This window comes from Nilaparvata lugens, chromosome 10 (genome assembly GCF_014356525.2).
Source record: "Nilaparvata lugens isolate BPH chromosome 10, ASM1435652v1, whole genome shotgun sequence".
Classification (NCBI taxonomy): domain Eukaryota; kingdom Metazoa; phylum Arthropoda; class Insecta; order Hemiptera; family Delphacidae; genus Nilaparvata; species Nilaparvata lugens.
Genome location: NC_052513.1, coordinates 33,450,516 through 33,471,204, shown reverse-complemented (window position 1 = coordinate 33,471,204; position 20,689 = coordinate 33,450,516). Strand labels below are relative to the sequence as shown.

At 33.2% G+C, this 20,689-nt stretch overlaps 1 protein-coding gene across 1 annotated transcript in view; it reads left to right on the top strand.

Annotated features, from left to right (window-relative positions):
* Window positions 1–20,689, top strand: part of LOC111043252 (phosphatase and actin regulator 4) — a 386,179-nt gene that overhangs the window by 27,378 nt on the left and 338,112 nt on the right. The gene's annotated exons all lie outside the window — the stretch shown is intronic.

Sequence of the window (20,689 nt, the reverse complement as noted above, 5' to 3'; positions counted from 1 at the left end):
TTATTAAGTCATAAATTCAGGCTACCCGCAATAAACGAAAGAAATATAGCCGTGAACGATACTTGAAAAATATTCGCCCAGCAGATGAGAGTCTGTGAAATGATATGATGGAATTGCCCTCCGAAAACCAATATGAGAGACTTCGATACAGGTTCACATTATTCTCTGGAATAGAATAGATTTCATTCTTCCTCTTATGCTAAGCTATTCTATGATAATGTTACGTCATTATATGCTATGCTGAGCTATCATATCCTATCCTCAAATACATGTTCTTTCCCTATCATAACCATGTAACATCTATATATATAAAAGCGAAATGGCACTCACTCACTCACTGACTGACTCACTAACCCACTCACTCGCAGAACTAAAAATCTACCGGACCAAAAACGTTAAACGTTCAGTTGGCACTTTAGAGGCGCACTAAGAACGGATTTGAAAAAAAATTCAAGCAACGCCCAAAATCTGTGTTTTTCCAGCGTTTTTTAGCGTTTTCTCAGCTTTATCGAGAACAAATGAACAGAAAATGATCAAATTTCAAATCAAAATCAAGTTTTATTCAATGATATCACTTACATGACAAATTCCATTATTATTACAGAAGCTAGCTAATTTAGTACAGAAGCTCAGCTCGGGTGTAATAATGTCGTGTTAGAAGGAATTTGCAATAACGTCAAAGATACGCCCAAAATTAGCGTTTTTTGCTATTTATCGAGAACAAAGGAACAGAAATTGTTCAAATTTAGTACAGAAGATCAGCTAGGGAGTAATAATGTTGTATTAGAAGGAATTTGCAATAACGTCAAAGATACGACCAAAATCTGCGTTTTTTTGCGCTTTCTCAGCTTTATAGAGAACAAATGAACAGAAAATGTTCAAATTTATTATAGAAGCTCAGCTGGGGTGTAATAATGTTGTGTTAGAAGGAATTAACGTCAAATATACAATATAACTGAAATAACGCCAAAGATACACCCAAAATTAGCGGTTTTTTGCGTTTTCTCAGTTATTTCATCAAGTAATAGACAGAAAATTTTCGAATTTGGTACAGAGGTTTAGTTAGCTAGGGTCTAAAAATTTTGTGATGAGGTGTCTTTAATATTTCATCAAAGATACGCCCAAAATCAGCGTTTTTCTCAGCTTTTCTGCGTTTTCTCAGTACTCTGACTTTCTGATGGAATGAAGCATGCTGAAATGAAAAATGCAGGCGAGCGAAGCAAGCCCGCTGATCTCATTTTTGGATAATCCAGTCGGGGGTCCAGGCTAGACGGATATGGCGAGCGAAGCGAGCCTGACGGCTAGTACATGAATAAATGAATCTAATCCTATCCTATCCGAATTCTTTGCTATTCTTCCCCCATCCTATCTTGTCGAAGTGTATTCTACCTATTCTATTCTGTTCTATTCAGTTCTTTGAATGACTTTTGTTTTGATTTAGAATCTTCTCAACAGATATGCTCCAATAAACACTGTGAAATTCAATCGCCAATAGGGAAAATTCGAAAAACTGCACACTGATATTCCAGCTAATTTGAATGAGGCCCATTGATAGCGGCGATAATGTTATGTCAAGAGACAATGGCATTCAGAATCGAGGAGCCGCAATTTCAAGCAATGCAATGTCGGATAAATTATTCCGGCCATAGATAACATCGTTACGTGTGTGGATGCTTTTTATCGGTCAACACAATCGGATTTCTGCGGTTGTCAAAGCCACTGGAAAGAGACGGTGGATTGGACGGGAAAAAGACAGAGGGAAAAGGGATGAATGGAGGAGAAGGAAAGTGATGAGGAGTGGGAGAGGGAGAATTGAATTGAATTGCTGCCTGTATTTTAAAACCTAGGAGGGCGAAGGAGATGCATGAATTGAAAAATTATGAAAGAGTTCTATTTAGCAAGAGTGAGTGAAAGATATTTCTATCTCTAACGATTTTTGAAAGCGTTTTTAGCGAAGTGCGATATGCTTCTAAAAGGTATGCTTCTCAATTCAAATTCGTTCTCATGAAATTTGCTCAACACAAATAAAGGAAGAGTCGATGCTTGACCTATTATAAAATATATTTTATTTCAATCCTAATTCAACTAGATTGGGGTGGTTTTCAAATGTGGTAAATTCGATTTGCAAGTGAGTGTATTTATTTATTCATATACAAATACAATTAAATTGAAAAAAAAGTATTATTACACTCTTGGTGTGGGTCTTTCTAAATTCACTCAGATATTATCGAATGATAGATCAACAAGTATCAAGCATTTCAAATGAACAAATTCAAATCTACAATAAGGGACGAGATACACAAGGCGGTAAGGCGTATATTTTTTAATTTTTTGCCACTGTAAAATCTGTTCATAACTTGACGTTCAAATTTTCAGTAGCAGTATGTTGAAAATTTTAGGGCTGAGACATACGAGGCGTTTTCTTCCGACGAGTCGGCACGACAGAACAGGTAGGCTCTCCGATTCACTGATTGGGCTTGCGTATCGAGAATCAGCCAATCGGAGAGCTTCCTGTTCTGTCGTGCCGTGTCTACTCATGAAACGCCTGTTGTGTCTCGGCCCTAAAATTTCAAACGTCAAGTTAAAAATAGATTTTAGAGTGGCAAAAAATTGAAAAAATCAACGCCTTGCCGCCTTGTGTGTCTCGGCCCTTATTGTGGATTTGAATGTGTTCATTTGAAATTCTTGAAATACTATACTTGTTTGTTGTATATACCCATGTGTATCGACCCTAAAATTTCAAACATGCTGCTAATGAAAGTTTGAAGGTTAAGTCAATAACAGATTTTAGAGTGGGAAAAAATTGAAAAATCAACGCCTTGCCGCCTTGTGTATCTCGGCCCTTATTGTGGATTTGAATGTGTTCATTTTTGAAATTCTTGAAATACTATACTTGTTTGTTGTTCACTTTATTACTAGGTGAATAAGACTATAATTTATCACATCAGATCATACACAGTAAGAATATAATATAGTAGTTTTGTTATACTAATGTGTCTCGACCCTAAAATTTCAAACATGCTGCCACTGAAAGTTTGAAAGTCGAGTCAAAGATAGATTTTAAAGTATCAAAAAAATGGGAAATCTACGTTGGACACTCGTGTAAATTCTATAATAAAAGATACTAGGTAAGGTTATTTACCTTGCTTCACACATTAGGTGCATCAAATACACGTAAAATTCTACAGTAAAATTTTGCAAGCTCCAAATTCACTTCTGGGAGCAGTGAGTGATGAGTGAGGGAGCACTACAGCTTTTGACAGCTTGCTAGAACATCTCTGGTGGCACGTTTCTTCCTCATTCTCCTTCACTATCTCTCTCTCACACACACACACACACACACACACACACACACACACACACACACACACACACACACACACTCAATCCCTATCTCTCACTCTCTATCCCTCCCCTCTATTCTCTTCCTTTCTCCCTCTATCACTCCATCTCTTCCATTTCCTCCTGTCTCTGCTGTGAATACGAAAAATTTAGCTATAATTCTGCTGAATAATCAGTCGACTAGAGCGTTGTGGGAGCATAGAATGTATTCTATACTCTCTTTGTGGAAGTGAGAGCGAGTAATGTTGCTTGTCAGTGTATTTTCGGTGTTGAGTGGAAATGTGGAGGAAGGAGGTGAAAAATAAACGCAAAGAGAAACACGCCGCGGCGTTGAAAGAGCGAACGATGTAGAAAATAAAATGTGTACCCGTGTCAGAACTGCAAACTTTCATCCTTGAGTCTGTGTGGTTTCATGTTATTGCTTCAACTTGTTATTGTATTGTAGTATTTTTAGTTGTTTTGTAGTTTCAAAGTAGGATTTCCCTCTTCTAAAATATAGTGTTATCAATTTTAACTCTAGTCTGAGTGAATTTTAAGTAATTACAAATTCTGCATGCCTCTAGGTTTGCAATTGTGTGGATTAGAGGAAAATTATGAGCTGGAAATATAGTTAAACGATCATTCTTATTCCTCTTGAAACTGTTTATAAAATACAGTGATATAAATGATTTCTGGTACATTACACGTATTTTATTCATTTAGACAAGGACAGAATCAAATCAACGAAAGGGAGAGAACCAACAGGATTAACCCAAAAACTGTTTCTCTTCCGAATATCTATATTGTGAACGTACTAATAAATCCTCCTATTTATGTGAAGCAAAAAATAAATAAGTGATCAATTTATTCTTATTTTCTCCTTTCATTCCGTTGTTGTATCAATTTCAAAATCAATATTCTCTATCCATAAAAATATGTTTATATTCTATCTGTTCATTATTCACTTATTCCATTTGAAACGTTTGTCTTTTTTGAATGGAACTTGATTATTGTCGGTTCGTTCTTTAATGTTCTCCAATGAGAACATATGTTCTCGTCCTCTAAGCTTTAATGTTAAGTTAACAACTACAAGACTTGACCTATTTGGGACTTTGTGTAACCTTATCTAAATTTGGGAGAGGAATAGCACAAGGTTACCTTATTTTTTCTGTCCCTATCATTTTGATTATGTAGTTATTGTATGAATCAATAAAGAATATCGTGAATGTTATCTTCTGCACTATTTTATTTATTTATTTATTCATATCATTGGCAATTACAGATCATAATTATAATAAATATAATATGATTGGGAGAAGACAACAGGCATAGCCCAAAACTGTCTTCTCCCAAATTTTAACAAATAAAAGTTTCAAAAAAGAATAAGGTTAAGATTTCACTTTCACTTCAAAAAGTCGAATTTCCACTTCAAAACTAATGACTAAACTAAAAATTTTGAATTTTGATATTTGAAAACTGATTAAAAACAAAAATATTTCACTCAAATCTCTACAAATTGGAAATTTTTGAGTAATTTTGCAAAATTTTGAGCCAGAAAAGAAACACAACTTCACTATTAGCACAGCTGATCTGAAGCTCATTCTAACTTAATTTCTCCAATCATTCACTTTCAAAAATCCTTATCAATTGATTCCATATCTTACTGAAGTGATGACTGTTTTAATATATTATTGATTGTTTAGAATTGTATGCTGATACTGATTGAATTTCTTTATTTTTTACAGGTAAGTGACACTGCACATACATTCCTCGACGGTGAGTTAACTCAATTAGTTGATCTAATCGTCGATTGAATTTCACAATATTAGATATTAAATTTAATTTCTTACTTATTCGAAATTGAGTAGCTTAGACTGGATATCCTAGTCTGCAGGTTGTTTCTTCTACACAAGTTTTGCCTTGAGCTTTTCCGTTTTATAGCATATAAAAAGCTCCATACATTGCTGTGATTTGAACAAAATAATTATTATTGGATCACAAATATTGCTTTGTAGCGATATCAGGAAGGCCAACTTGACACGTATACTAAATAATTACAAACCTGAGAGAATTAATACTGGATTGCAACATGTCATAAGTGAGGCACTTGTATCAACTTATTTTTCACCAATCTTCTCTCTTTTTCTACACTTCATTGTTCCTCCTTCTTCTACATGATTTTCTTCCTCAATCCTCAATTTTCTTTTCTATCAGTCCAGTCTCGTTCAGTCAAGTTTCCAGTTCCAGTGTGTTCTTCCATAGTGAGATTCACGTTAAACTGTCAGCATTCCTCATAAACAACTGCAAAGCTTCCCATTCAACCAATGCTGACAGTTTGAAGTTAATCTCACTATAGTTACTCCTTTGTGCTCAACTCATTTTCCACTTTTTGTTTACCGAAATCATCATCATCATCATCATCATCCACTGTGAGCTCAGCCAATTTTCGAATTTGTTAATTAAGTTCATTTTGCAACTAGGACGGGTTGAGTTGCACTCTACGTTTCGAGACTAAGCCGCAAAGAAACCAACCAACCCTTATCAATCCAGGACGGCAGAAACAGAGAAAGAGCGAGAGAGAGAGAAAATGAAAAAGAAAAGAGAGAGTGTGAGAGAGAAGAGAGAGAGAGTGACAAAGATAAGAGAGAGTGTGAGAGAGAAGAGAGAGAGTGTGAGAGAGAAGAGAGAGAGTAAGTGGTGTGTCCGCGCGCTTTGCTCTATCAAGTGTCTACTCTCGACTCTTTGAGCCAAGCTGCTGTGAAATTACGAGTGCTGGGAATACTGCTGCTTGTCTGGATCACGAAGAGAAAGAAAGAATGGGAGATTAAGAGGAAAACTTGATGATTTTAAATATTATAGAAAATATGAAAAGGGATTAAAATTACAGGAGATAGATAAGGAGAAAGAAAAAAGTTGGAGGGTTCTAAAAAGGGAGAGATGTTGAGAAAAGAAGCTGAAGTGTGAAATAAAGATAAAGATGAATATAAAGAGAAATAAAAACCTAGAAATGTTTGATACAGACAGAGATTTTGAGAAAAGAAGCTGAAGTGTGAAATAAAGATAAATATGAAGATGTGGAGAAACTAAGATATATAAGAAGAAAGAAAAACGTTGAAGGGTTCGAAGAGAGAGAGAGTAAGTGGTGTCCGCGCGCTTTGCTCTATCAAGTGTCTACTCTCGATTCTTTGAGCCAAGCTGCTGTGAAATTACGAGTGCTGGAAATACTGCTGCTTGTCTGGATCACGAAGAGAAAGAAAGAATGGAAGATAAAGAGGAAAACTTGATGATTTTAGATATTATAGAAAATATGAAAATGGATTAAAATTACAGGAGATGGATAAGGAGAAAGAAAAAAGTTGGAGGGTTCGAAATAGGGAGAGATGTTGAGAAAAGAAGCTGAAGTGTGAAATAAAGATAAAGATGAATTTAAAGAGAAATAAAAACATTGAAGTGTGTGATACAGACAGAGATTTTGAGAAAAGAAGCTGAAGTGTGAAATAAAGATAAAGAGAAATAAAAACCTAGAAATGTTTGATACAGACAGAGATTTTGAGAAAAGAAGCTGAAGTGTGAAATAAAGATAAAGAGAAATAAAAACATTGAAGTGTGTGATACAGACAGAGATTTTGAGAAAAGAAGCTGAAGTGTGAAATAAAGATAAAGAGAAATAAACACATTGAAGTGTTTGATACAGACAGAGATTTTGAGAAAAGAAGCTGAAGTGTGAAATAAAGATAAAGATGAATTTAAAGAGAAATAAAAACATTGAAGTGTGTGATACAGACAGAGATTTTGAGAAAAGAAGCTGAAGTGTGAAATAAAGATAAAGAGAAATAAAAACATTGAAGTGTTTGATACAGACAGAGATTTTGAGAAAAGAAGCTGAAGTGTGAAATAAAGATAAATATGAAGATGTGGAGAAACTAAGATATATAAGAAGAAAGAAAAACGTTGAAGGGTTCGAAAGAGAGAGAGAGGTTTTAAGAAAACAAGCCTAAGAGTGAGATGAAGATAATGTTAATAATGTGGAGAAACAGAGAAATGTAAAGTAAAGGGTAGAATTATTTAAAAGCGAGAGGGAGAGTGGAAAATAAGGAAAATAAAAGAATAAGAGTAAAATAATAAAATAAACTTGTGGGACTTGAAAGAACAAAATGACATTAGAGACTACTATTTACAACAGAAATTCCTGTTGGTTACAGAATATTTTGGCTCGGATTTTGGATTATTTGGGTTCTAGATTTTGATTATTAACAACGTAAGTAAACCATTCCAATAATTATTTAGAGAACATGTTCAATAAAACAATTTAAAACAAAGATAAGATTAATGTGGTCTGACAAAGATGGAAGGTGATCGGAGAAAGAAGGAAGTGATGAATTAGAAACTATCTAAAGGAGGGTTTTTTGAGAGAAAAGGAATGAAAATTGTGAGATTAGAAGAAGATGAAGGAAAGGGAGAAAAACAGTCCTACTGGAATACCTGAGCTGATGGTAAAGAGTGGTAGAATTTTGGGAATTCGGGTTGTGAGAAAATTGCGAAAAGAGGAGATGAGCTATTTTCTTTGACCTCTCCAGTGGAGTTTTTCTTCCTCAGTGAAGTGTGGTTTCTTTTCAGTAAGCTTGCTTGCTTTGAAAGACCCGGTTACCTGACCGTGAATTTCACAGGATAACATTCAGCAAATAAGGTAGCTGATCCTTATCATCTTTCACTATTCCTCTTCATCATCTCTGTCTTTTTTTAGGTCATTATTCGGCTGTATTTTTTATATTGTCACTAGAATTGTGTTTTCCATTATTTTAATTACAGTGACTATTTTCTCATTTTCCTGTCTACCTTTTCTACTGTACCTCTTCATCTATCTCTTAGTCACCCTACTCCTCCCCCTATTATTATTTCTCTTACTCTTTTCCCTCTCCTTTTCCATTCCTTTTCTTCTTTTTCCTATTACTCAATCATTTTACTCCATGTCTTTCTCTTTTCCTCTGTCTTTCACCCGCTCTCCTCTCCTTCTTTTTCTCTTTATTCTTCTCCTGCTCATCCATCTTTACAAAATAATTTTTTCTCCCAGTCTTTTTCTTTTCCTCTGTATTTTTCCCGCTCTCTTCTCCTTCTTTTTCTCTTTATTCTTCTCCTGTTGCTCTATCTTTAGTCAAACCTAGAGTAAGCATAGACATATACCAATGGGTATAATAATTACCTACAAAATACAATATTTTACCAATAAATACAAAGTACAATAATTATATACAAATAGGTACAATAATTACCTACCTATATCAAAATAGTTTCCCTTTTATGAAACCAGAGAAAAAATAATACAATTGTATAATTGTATTTTTCCTCTCTGATGAAACATAATCCTCTGATAAACACATATTCTTCCTTTACTTCTCTTCTCAAATCAACGTTAGTAGACAGAAAGTCTACTAACTTTAGTCTGTCTACTAACTTTGTTCTTAAATAACTTTTGAACTGTTTATCTCCTCCGTGTTTGAATTTTTTCATCGATAATTTTCCATGTATCCCCACTTCGTTGATTTCTTCTTTTACTCTCCAATACAAATTATCATCCTCATTCCTTATCCTTCTCTTTATTTTCTTCTCACTTCTGATATACCTCTTCTATATCTTTTTCCTCCTCTACATCCTTTAAAACCACAATTTTCTTCTCTCTTTCTACTTCTTCTAATCTTCCGCTACATCATTGCTCATATTTTCATATTTTTCCGTTAGACAAACTATTTATCTTTCTTCTAATTACGTTCTATTCAATTTACGCGTAGTTTTGTTTTACTCATACTTATGACTATAGTGAGGCCCACGTTATAATGACAGTGGAGAAAGATAGGAGAACAATGTTGTCGATTCGCTGTCTTGTCAATGTCTTCTATAGACGGTAGCTGATACAGGATGTGATATTCTCGTTTAAAATGATAAATTTTATTAAACAAGAAATTTTATTTTTCAATCATTTTATAATGAATTTTCATAAATAAAATGAAATATATTATGTTAATTAATTATTAATTCTACATTGTTAAAAGACGATCTGGCAACAGAACAAAGCAAGAAAGAGATAGTGCTATCAGCTTTGTTGAATGATAGACAAGGATAGCAATACCATTGCTAATCAAACACTGCTATTATAACTTGGTTCTCACTATAGTTTCTCCTTTTCCAATATTATGCTCTCCATCCTTATTTCTCCTTTCTCCCCATCCTTCCCCAGTTTTCTTTCCTCCTCATCATCTTCTCTTGTCCAACTCGATCCTCCCTCACTATTTCATTCATGTTGGAACCAATAATGAACTCACAATAGCTGAGACAGTTTTGCAATAAAACCAGGGAGCTTGTGAATAAATTATCGTTTAATCTATACTCTCGGAAAGTCCTGGGTATTTTGTGGTGTTCTATCTCAAGCGAGTTATGTGTAGCTTTCAACAAGAATAATTGTTTCTGGTCTGAACTTCCTCGTTCTGAAGCTTAAACCGTGCTTGATCGAAAATGTGTATTTTATCAAAGATTCTTCGTGGTTTACATTCACTTGATAGTTTTAAACTAGTTTCGCACTAGTTTCGCGATTAGAGCTTGAATAATAAATTTACGTGGAGTCATCCATTTCAATTTTAATAGATGTAATGGTTATTCCTGAAAAGAAATCTAGTAAATGCTGTACAAAAATTGTTCTATTGATAACACATTACCATGTATTAAAAAAAACAGTATTCACGACTAAATATTGTTGTATACAACACTAAGGGCCGCTTACAGAGTGAAAGCTTAAACAGAATTGAATAAGCTGGTGGTTTGAACTCAAAATAAACTAAATCATTACAATCGAGATTTGGTATGGATCGAATCCAGTTTAAAATTGAATTTCTTCAATAATATCACTGTAAAACGGCACTAGGCTAATAGTAACATCACAGACAACCAGTTTTATGTGGGTTGTGTATATGTGTAACTAGTAGTTCTGTGAACAGTAGACCTCACGCAGTATTCTCATCCACAAGTACCTGATTGAAACTATAGACCTTATGGAAATACAGCAATAGACTGGCTTCTCCACACATCTGTGTAATCACTTGTCAGCTGATTTATGATGAATAATTCTATAGTCTGATTTTTACTCTAATATTGGCGTATGAAGGAGGCTCCTTTTTCCTTTTATATTATCCTTGAAATGCAAAATTTCCAAAAACCTTGTATATACGTCGAGCGCGCTATTAAAAACCTGTCAAATTTCATGAAAATCTATTACCGAGTTTCGCCGAAAATGCGCAACATATAAACATATAAACATTAAGAGAAATGCCAAACCGTCGACTTGAATCTTAGACCTCACTTCGCTCGGTCAATAAATGTATCTTTGGTAACAGTTTTGTACTCGAATAGTTTCATTCATGAATTTGAATGTACACGGTAACATGTGGGGACTGTAACTTGAAATCTCAGAAAATTTGGATTAACTTCAGTGAACAGTAGCTGAGAACATTGGTACTTACATTATTTTTCCAATCAAATAATCTCATCATAGAACGATTCTACAACATATGAATCAATTGCCTAGCTACTTTCTACTCTACATTCCAATAGGACTTGAAATAATTTAACAATTCAACTCCTCTTGATCATTTTCTCCTCTAATTAATAATTATAATTACCATTATAATTCATTTATTGTATAAAATACTATAATTATAATACAATAATTATGACATTGGAGGAAAAACTAGGCTGAGCCTGTACTATTTCTCTCCAAAAATTTTGATAAAATGTTAATGTTGTCCAAAAGATAAGGTTATGTAATCACACACTGCTTCGTTACTTGATTTTCGGTCCAGGAATGATGATTTAAAATTTTGAATTTTGAAGGTTGATTTTATACTCTAAATGAATCACAGAATGTATCACAATAAATTAAAAACTTTAGAAATATTGCAATAATTAAAAAAATGTTAATATAAAATCAAAAAGCTTCTCACTCTAATAGATATTGATTGATATTATGAAGTGGTCCATCCACTTTTTAAAGGTCTTAGTTTAGATGCACTTTTATCGACCCGCGTGAATGAATTTTATTCCACGTTCAATTAATCTAACTTTATAGTTTATAGTTTATAGATTATAACTTTATAGTTTATATTGTTGATTCAATTTAGTTGAAGAGAATTAAATTTTACTTTCAATGCATTCAATGAAATCAGATCAGTTGGATTATAAACTTGTGTCCAACTCCTATACTTTAGATCAAAATATTCGTTATTTAATTTTATTTATTTCATTTTTAACATATCAATCAACCCCATACGTTCAACTAAAATATTTTTGCTTCTCGCCTTTGAATAAAATAGAAAAATGATTACTGCTAATTTAAGGTGTCATATCCTCCTCGAAGTTTGAAACAATTCTGTTTGAAAAAAGGAGATCACAGCGAAATTTGTGATTGAAAGTCGACAATCGCATGAATCGAATGGAATTCAGCGAGATTAGCAAGTCAGAAAGTATCGGCTTTGTGTTCCCCAGTTTTTTATCGGTTTGTATTGGAATTTGGCGGCCTCTCATTGGCTGGAAATCGGCATTGACAAGTGGATGTATTCCCCCGATACTCACTGGCTGTCACGATTGTATTTAGGGGTCTGATGAATAGCTGAGTACTTTTTTGGGAAGAGATCCCAGCAGCATTCGTGTCTGTTTTGTTAGCTAGTGACTTCTGATATCAATACACTATAGAGACTGTAAATAAGAATGGGATTTAATGGAAATAGTAAACTATGGGTAATGCATGCAAAATTATGGACATTACCATAGAATAAAACAGTCTTATAACAAACAATCGTATATACGTTTTCTCTGACTGTACTTAAATGAGTTTGAGCTGTTGCTTGAACGTTAACGGTTAATAAAAATAGGCAGTAATTTATTTATTTATTTCATCGACAATCACATATCATAATTATAATATATAATATGATTGGGAGAAGACAACAGTAGGCCTAATGAACAAAATAAATTGTAAAGTTCAGAAAAAATTTCAAAAGCTACGTCATGCTCAACCTGACTTCGTCATTTCTAAAATGTGATCAAACATGCTTTATTTGTGACAATTATACATTGTTACACAGTAAATTATTTGGGAAATTTTGAAAGGTTAATAGAATTACCTGTACATCGATTACACGTGTTTCAGTAGTCAAGTTCAGTAGTGTACAACAGATTATGTAAAAGACCAGTGATTCTAATTGAATTTGTTGCCTTAGCTGGCTAACAGAGACACTGACCTACTCCGTTCTCTACACTTCAATCTTCACTATTCTTACTACCTTCCTCTTGTAATAGGTTACGGTACTTCAAGAGTTCAAGCATGCAGAACATTCCTTGTACATTTGTATTAAGTGATATATCCATACTAGTCCAGGCGCTAGCTTACATTGAGCATACATGAGAGAGGCAGAGAATTTGACTTCGGATTATTGTTAGGGGGTCGTTAGGGTATATTAAACTCTATGTCGTCACGTCCCAGGGTGGTCGACAGATTGGCGGAGAGGGGAGTAAGTTGTAAAAAACGCGCGCTTATACGAAAACCAATCAAGCTCCGATCCAAAGCACGTAGTGCCGGTTGCACAAAAGACGGTTAAATTTTAACTGTGATTAATTTCCACGAGAACCAATCAGAGAAGCCTTCTTTTCAAAAAAGCCTTCTCTGATTGGTTCTCGTAAAGTTAATTTTATAAAATGATTGTGCAACTGTTATCAACTACTGCTATTTTTTTGTTTGTTTTTATTGTATCCTAAGATCAGGATATCATATATTTGAATATATTTTACATCTCTCTTTTTAATTATGTGGACATTTCCACATGTCGATCTTGATATTTCATGACTATTGTAATGCTTTTAATAGTACCTATTCAATTATTGTATAGTATATGACATTTATTATATATTCTGACGAAGACCTCAGAAGCGGTTACAATAGAACATATTCTATTCTATACCACAACATAATTTATTTCTATCAATTCCCACATTTGAGATCAAGCTCTAATTGAATATTTATTATTGCTGATTGGCAGGACACAGAAATCTTCACATTCTAAAAAAAATAATTCTTCTCAATATTTGTAATTTCTCAATGAGTAATTTGAAGTACTCAGTGTAGTTTTAAGTCCTCAATAAGCTACCACTCAATTTCTAAGAATATTTTTAGTATTTTAGAGTCACTTGGTTTTTTTAGTATTACTGCAAAAATAAACTAGATGATTTTTTAGAAATACTATTTTTCCAAGTATCAGGAGTACCGCAAGATGTTACAGCATTTCATGCTCATATATTGAGAATGATATTGAATTTAGCACATTGTATTAATAATAATAATAGCCTACTTTCGGAAGTATTGAGCATAAATCTCCTTTTACATAAATAAACCTTTTTCAACAATATCTGTATTTCATGTGGTGCGGGAGAGATAGCCTTGCAAGAATTGTTCAATGAAATGAATGAAAGTAATTTGATTTGATTTGACTTTCAGAACTCATTGTGCATTAATCTCAAAACCTCTTTCAAAAATATCCGTCGTTTTTATAAATATCTGTCGTTATGTGGCGAGGAAAAGAATTTTTGCATTTATAGCTGTAATGTCAGATGAAAACGTGCAGTGTGTGAAATGGCGCGTGCGTGCAAGCCATACACACATTCGCATGTTTTTTGAAGTATAAATTTAGATTTTCAAATTTGTTTGCATGAAGCAGACTTTGAATGGATGTTGTTTGTGCAGTTGAGAGTGGTCAAATGTTCGGGGTGGGGGAAAGTGAGACAGAGAAAGTAGATTGACGAGATTTGGGAATAACAGTGGAAAAGAGAAGACAGTTGAAGGAGGAAGAGGGTGGATAACAAAAGTAATGGGCATTGTAGATTTTTAGTACAGTGAACTTACTTACATTATATCAGCTTATAATTGTGGAAAAGGGGTGTACAATAATTAAGGGGGTTATATCTTACATTACACTCCGTGTCCATGATCACCATTATGCTATTATTCTATATATATTTTCCTCCTAAAATTTGTCCACCCGAAGGGATATTAGAGCGAACTAAGATCTAAGAAATAGAAGACGAGAGGTAATGTGCTGGAATAATAAAGTATGTGATTGAGCGAAATTTGGAAATGAATGAGTTAAAAAATGTTAAATAACAATTCTAAGAAATTGTCAAAAACCACAGATTTATTGATATAAATTGGAAATGGTGTAACAACCGAAACCGGTCTTTCTAAGTATCAATAAATCTGTGGTGTTTGAGAATTTCTTTGGATTTTTATTTAATATGAATAATTACCACAATATCAACTTCTCAACTACACAAAAAGTTAAAAAAGTGTATAAAAATGGAGAGTTATAGTTTTTCTTTAGGGCTACTTTTAATATAAATAAACATATTAACCTGAGTACCCTTATAAATTATTTCGTCACAAATAATTTATAAGGGAACTCAGATTAATATTCTTATTTATAAAAATGGAGAGGTATTTTAACTGTCTATGATTGATTAAATGAATTAATTAATCATCTATTCACTGAAACAAAATGATTATATGAAGGGAGAGAGGCGATATGGCGGCAGATGACTTGGCATAAATTATGATTGTGGGAGATATTCGAAACATAATTGGAAAACTAGGAAGATGGGTATGATAAAAACGACCTTGATGAAAACAAGTGTAAGGGAATTGGAGAAAAATTCACCATAAAAATAGAAAAGGAGAAAATTAGTGTAAGGGAATTGGAGAAAAATACTATAAAAATTGAAAGGATGAAATAGTACCTACTCGAAAACCCACTCTAGAACATGGTACGCCATAGTGGAGTATGTCAATTTCCACATAGAAACACTAAACTTGTTGATCAAACATGCATTATTTGTGACTATTATACATTGTTACACAGTAAATTATTTCGGAAATTTTGAAAGGTTAATAGAATTACCTGTACATTGATTACACGTGTTTCAGTAGTCAAGTTCAGTAGTGTACAACAGATTATGTAAATGACCAGTGATTCTAATTGAATTTGTTGCCTTAGCTGGCTAACAGAGACACTGACCTACTCCGTTCTCTACACTTCAAACTTCACTACTCTTACTATCTTCCTCTTGTAATAGGTTACGGTACTTCAAGAGTTCAAGCAAGCAGAACATTCCCCGTACATTTGTATTAAGTGATATATCCATACTAGTCCAGGCGCTAGCTTACATTGAGCATACATGAGAGAGGCAGAGAATTTGACTTCGGATTATTGTTAGGGGGTTTTTAGGGTATATTAAACTCTATGTCGTCACGTCCCAGGGTGGTCGACAGATTGGCGGAGAGGGGAGTAAGTTGTAAAAAACGCGCGCTTATACGAAAACCAATCAAGCTCCGATCCAAAGCACGTAGTGCCGGTTGCACAAAAGCCGGTTAAATTTTAACTGTGATTAATTCCACGAGAACCAATCAGAGAAGCCTTCTTTTCAAAAAAGCCTTCTCTGATTGGTTCTCGTAAAGTTAATTTTATAAAATGAAGTTGAGCTTTTGTGCAACCGGGCCATACTGTTTGTTATCAACTACTGCTAATTTTTTGTTTGTCTTTATTGTATCCTAAGATCAGGATATCATATATTTGAATATATTTTACATCTCTCTTTTTTCATTATGTGGACATTTCCATATGTGGATCTTAATATTTCATGATATTGTAATTCTTTTAGAATAGTATCTTATCATTATTGTATAGTGTATGTATTGTATATTCTGACGAAGACCTCAGAAGCGGTTACAATAGAACATAATTCTATTCTATACCACAACATAATTTATTTCTATCAATTCCCACATTTGAGATCAAGCTCTAATTGAATATTAATTATTGCTGATTGGCAGGTCACAGAAATCTTCACATTCTAAAAAAATGGTTCTTCTCAATATAGTATTTGAAGTACTCAATGAAGTTTTCAGTCCTCAATAAGCTACCGCCCAATTTCTAATAATATCTTTAGTATTTTAGAGTCACTTGGTTTTTTAGTATTACTGCAAAAATAAAGTAGATGATTTATTAGAAATATTATTTTTCCAATCAGGAGTACCGCAAGATGTTACAGTATTCATGCTCATATATTGAGAATGATATTGAATTTAGCACATTGTATTAATAATAATAATATATATTGTATTTTGAAAAGTGAAAGTGACATAACCACATTTTGATTTAGACGGTATAGTATAAATTGGAAATGGGACAGTTTTGGGCATGAGCCTTTCCTCATGTTAAGTATTTGTACACAATGTGATAAATAATGAATAATAAATAATAGCTTACTTTCGGAAGTATTGAGGATAAATCTCCTTTTACATAAATAAACCTTTTTCAACTTTTCAACAATACTGTATCTGTCTTTCATGTGGTGCGGGAGAGATAGTCTTGCAAGAATTGTTCCATGAAATGAATGAAAGTAATTTGATTTGATTTGACTTTCAGAACTCATTGTGCAGAACTCAAAACCTCTGTCAAAAATATCCGTCGTTTTCAAAACTATCTGTTGTTATGTGGCGAGGAAAAGAATTCTTGCATTTATAGCTGTAATGTCAGATGAAAACGTGCAGTGTGTGAAATGGCGCGTGCGTGCTAGCCATACACACATTCGCATGTTTTTTGAAGTATAAATTTAGATTTTCAAATTTTTTTGCATGAAGCAGACTTTGAATGAATGTTGTTTGTGCAGTTGAGAGTGGTCAAATGTTCGGGGTGGGGGAAAGTGAGAGAGAGAAAGTAGATTGACTAGATTTGGGAATAACAGTAGAAAAGAGAGGACAGTTGAAGGAGGAAGAGGGTGGATAACAAAAAGAATAACCATGGTAGATTTTTAGTACAGTGAACTTACTTACATTATATCAGCTTATAATTGTGGAAAAGAAGTATACAATAATGAAGGGGTTGGTTACATCTTACATTACTCTTCGTGTCCATGATCACCATTATGCTATTCTATATATTATTTCCCTTTTTGTGTAGTTGAGAAGTTGATATTGTGGTAATAATTCATATTGAATGAAAAATACTAAGAAATTGTCAAAAACCACTGATTTATTGATATTAGAAAGACCGGTTTCGGTTAGTACACCATTGTCAATCTCTGATAAACAGAATTAAATCAAATTTTGAGCGAAATTTTTCTTTAAACAGAAACAAATCTCTGAGTTTATCAGAGATTGACAATGGTGTAATAACCGAAACCGGTCTTTTTAATTATCAATAAATCAGTGGTTTTTTGACAATTTCTTAGTCTTTTTCATTCAATATTATTTCCCTCCCAATCCCAAAATTTGTCCACCTGAAGGTATCATAGAGTGAACTAAGATCTAAGAAGTAGAAGACGAGAGGTAATGTGCTGGAATAATAAAGTATGTGATTGAGCGAAATTTGTATTTTTTCTCAATGGAGAGTTGTAGTTTTTCTTTAGAGCTTCTTTTAATATAAATGAACATATCAATCCAAGTACCATTATAAATTATTTCGTCACAAATAATTTATAAGGGAACTCAGATTAATATTCTTATTTATAAAAATGGAGAGGTATTTTAATTGTCCAAATTAAATGAATTAATCAATCATCTATTCACTGAAACAAAATGATTATATGAAGGGAGAGAGGCGATATGGCGGCAGATGACTTGGCATAAATTATGATTGTGGGAGATATTCGAAACATAATTGGAAAACTAGGAAGATGGGTATGATAAAAACGACCTTGATGAAAACAAGTGTAAGGGAATTAGAGAAAAATTCACCATAAAAATAGAAAAGGAGAAAATTAGTGTAAGGGAATTGGAGAAAAATACTATAAAAATGGAAAGGATGAAATAGTACCTACTCGAAAACCCACTCTAGAACATGGTACGCCATAGTGGAGTATGTCAATTTCCACATAGAAACACTAAACTTGTTGAGGAAACATTATAATAAATTTTTATTGTAACTAACTATTGTATGTAATTGTAATTTATCTAATATTTTCTGTAATTGATGTAGTAGTTTCAGTTTTTTTTTTTGGAAATAGACATTTATTTACTATACTAGTAGTTCTGTGAACAGTAGACCTCACGCAGTATTCTCATCCACAAGTACCTGATTGAAACTATAGACCTTATGGAAATACAGCAATAGACTGGCTTCTCCACACATCTGTGTAATCACTTGTCAGCTGATTTATGATGAATAATTCTATAGTCTGAGTTTTACTCTAATATTGGCGTATGAAGGACGCTCCATTTTCCTTTTATATTATCCTTGAAATGCAAAATTTCCAAAAACCTTGTATATTCGTCGACGCGCAATTAAAAAAGGAACATACCTGTCAAATTTAATGAAAATATGTTACCGCGTTTCGTCGTAAATGCGCAACATATAAACATTAAGAGAAATGCCAAACCGTCGACTTGAATCTTAGACCTCACTTCGCTCGGTCAATTAATATATGATCTCCTAGGAGGATGAAGTTAGGGCGCAGCCGGCCCTCTCTTACACTCAACCCTCGAATAAATAATGAGCGTAATAGAAAAGGATAGTGTTTAATATGTGTGTTTGTGAGGTAGAGACAATCTGTGAAATTGACTTGAAGAAGACAAGTGAGTAAATAGAGGATAAAAATTGTTTTGTATAAAACAAGTCGTATGGGGTGGAAGATTGTGAGAGTAAGTTATACAGCGAAGTAAGTGATGAGTTTGTGAGATAGAGAGCGTATTAGGGAGAATGAAGTGGGAGTGAGATGGAAGTAATGAGTGTTCAAATATGTGAGAACAGTGTGGAAGAGGAAGGGTGTGAGTGAGAGAGAGAGGATTTAGTGAAGCCCCAACGTTGATGAGAGTTTTAAAAAACGTGCGGTTCAGTCTCCTTCTGTTGGTGTGCTTGCAAACATCGGTTACTTGTCGAGTCTAAATTTGTTTTTAATCTATTTTGATCGAAACCCTTTCCGTGTTTCATTCGGTTAGTGTGTTTTCGTAGGTTTATGGTGTGCAAATAGTGTTGTGTGAAAAGGTTCTGTGATTACAATTACAATTTCTATTTACATTTAGAATTTAATTTTGAACCAGGGTGTGAGTTGTATCAGGGGAATTTCAGCCTTGTTTGTAATTGATTGTGTACTTATTTAATTTATTTTTACATGATATATTGTGATATACATGTTAAGCCAGTTACACACGCATAGATTTTTGTTCGTACGATTTTTTGCCGTCCTTATGAATTCTATCAGATTAAATGGAACTTGACAAACATCATCTTTTTAATCTAATAGAATTTATAAGGACGGTAAAAAATCTCATGAACAAAGATTGATGTGTGTTTAGCTAGCCTTATTCAATTTTACCTACGTTACCTATTTTAATTTTCAAGGGATATTGAAGAATTATAGTTAACTTATCCTACTGTTAAAAAATAAGTTTTTTTCTATCTGGGATATGAAAAAGAACTTATCCTACTGTTAAAAAATAAGTTTTTTTCTATCTGGGATATGAAAAAGTGGTGTTTTGATGACTCAAATTATGGACCTATCTATTGCTTTTCTACATTTTTTCTAAGTGAACTTAAGTTCAGTGTTTGAAATACAAGTGAAACGTTCGTACCATGTTTAGTATTACAACTTTCCGTTCTAAAGGCAAATATATTGAAGGTGAGTAGAATAAAAAACAATAGTTTACATAGAATAAAAATTATTTTATAAATTCATAATTTTTCATCATTTATAAAGAGTTACCGATTTTCAACAAGATTCAATAGATTTTCCAGTTTATTTCATATAAAATTATAGGATTCCATTTTAGATCCCAAGTCCCACAGTGCAGAATATATTATGGTTAATTTATTTAGGAAAATTTCATGTATATTTATGGAATTCTTTCGACTCATTCCATTCCATACGAGTAGGAGATAACACTTGTATATTTTTTGAATTCTGGAAAAACATTATTGTAGGAAGCTCTTGTTTAAATTATCAGTTCTTAAACTGTAAAAGTAAATTTTATGTTTACTTATGGAAATGATTACATTATTATAAACCCATATTACAGTACTGTATTTCTATTTTGAGATTCAATTTGTATATTGCATGCACATATATGATGAATAGAGGAGAAAATTGTAATAAAATGACAATAAAAAATTACTCATGAAACACGAACTGGCTCCTTCTTAGCTATTAACATTCTTAACAAATGAATTGCAAATTTCTCATCAAGTGCAAGTTTCAGACAAAAAAATCTGGTGTGGTAGACTCACACAACTTTCCTTGCTCATTAAAAAATAAGTTTTTTTCTATCTGGGATATGAAAAAGTGG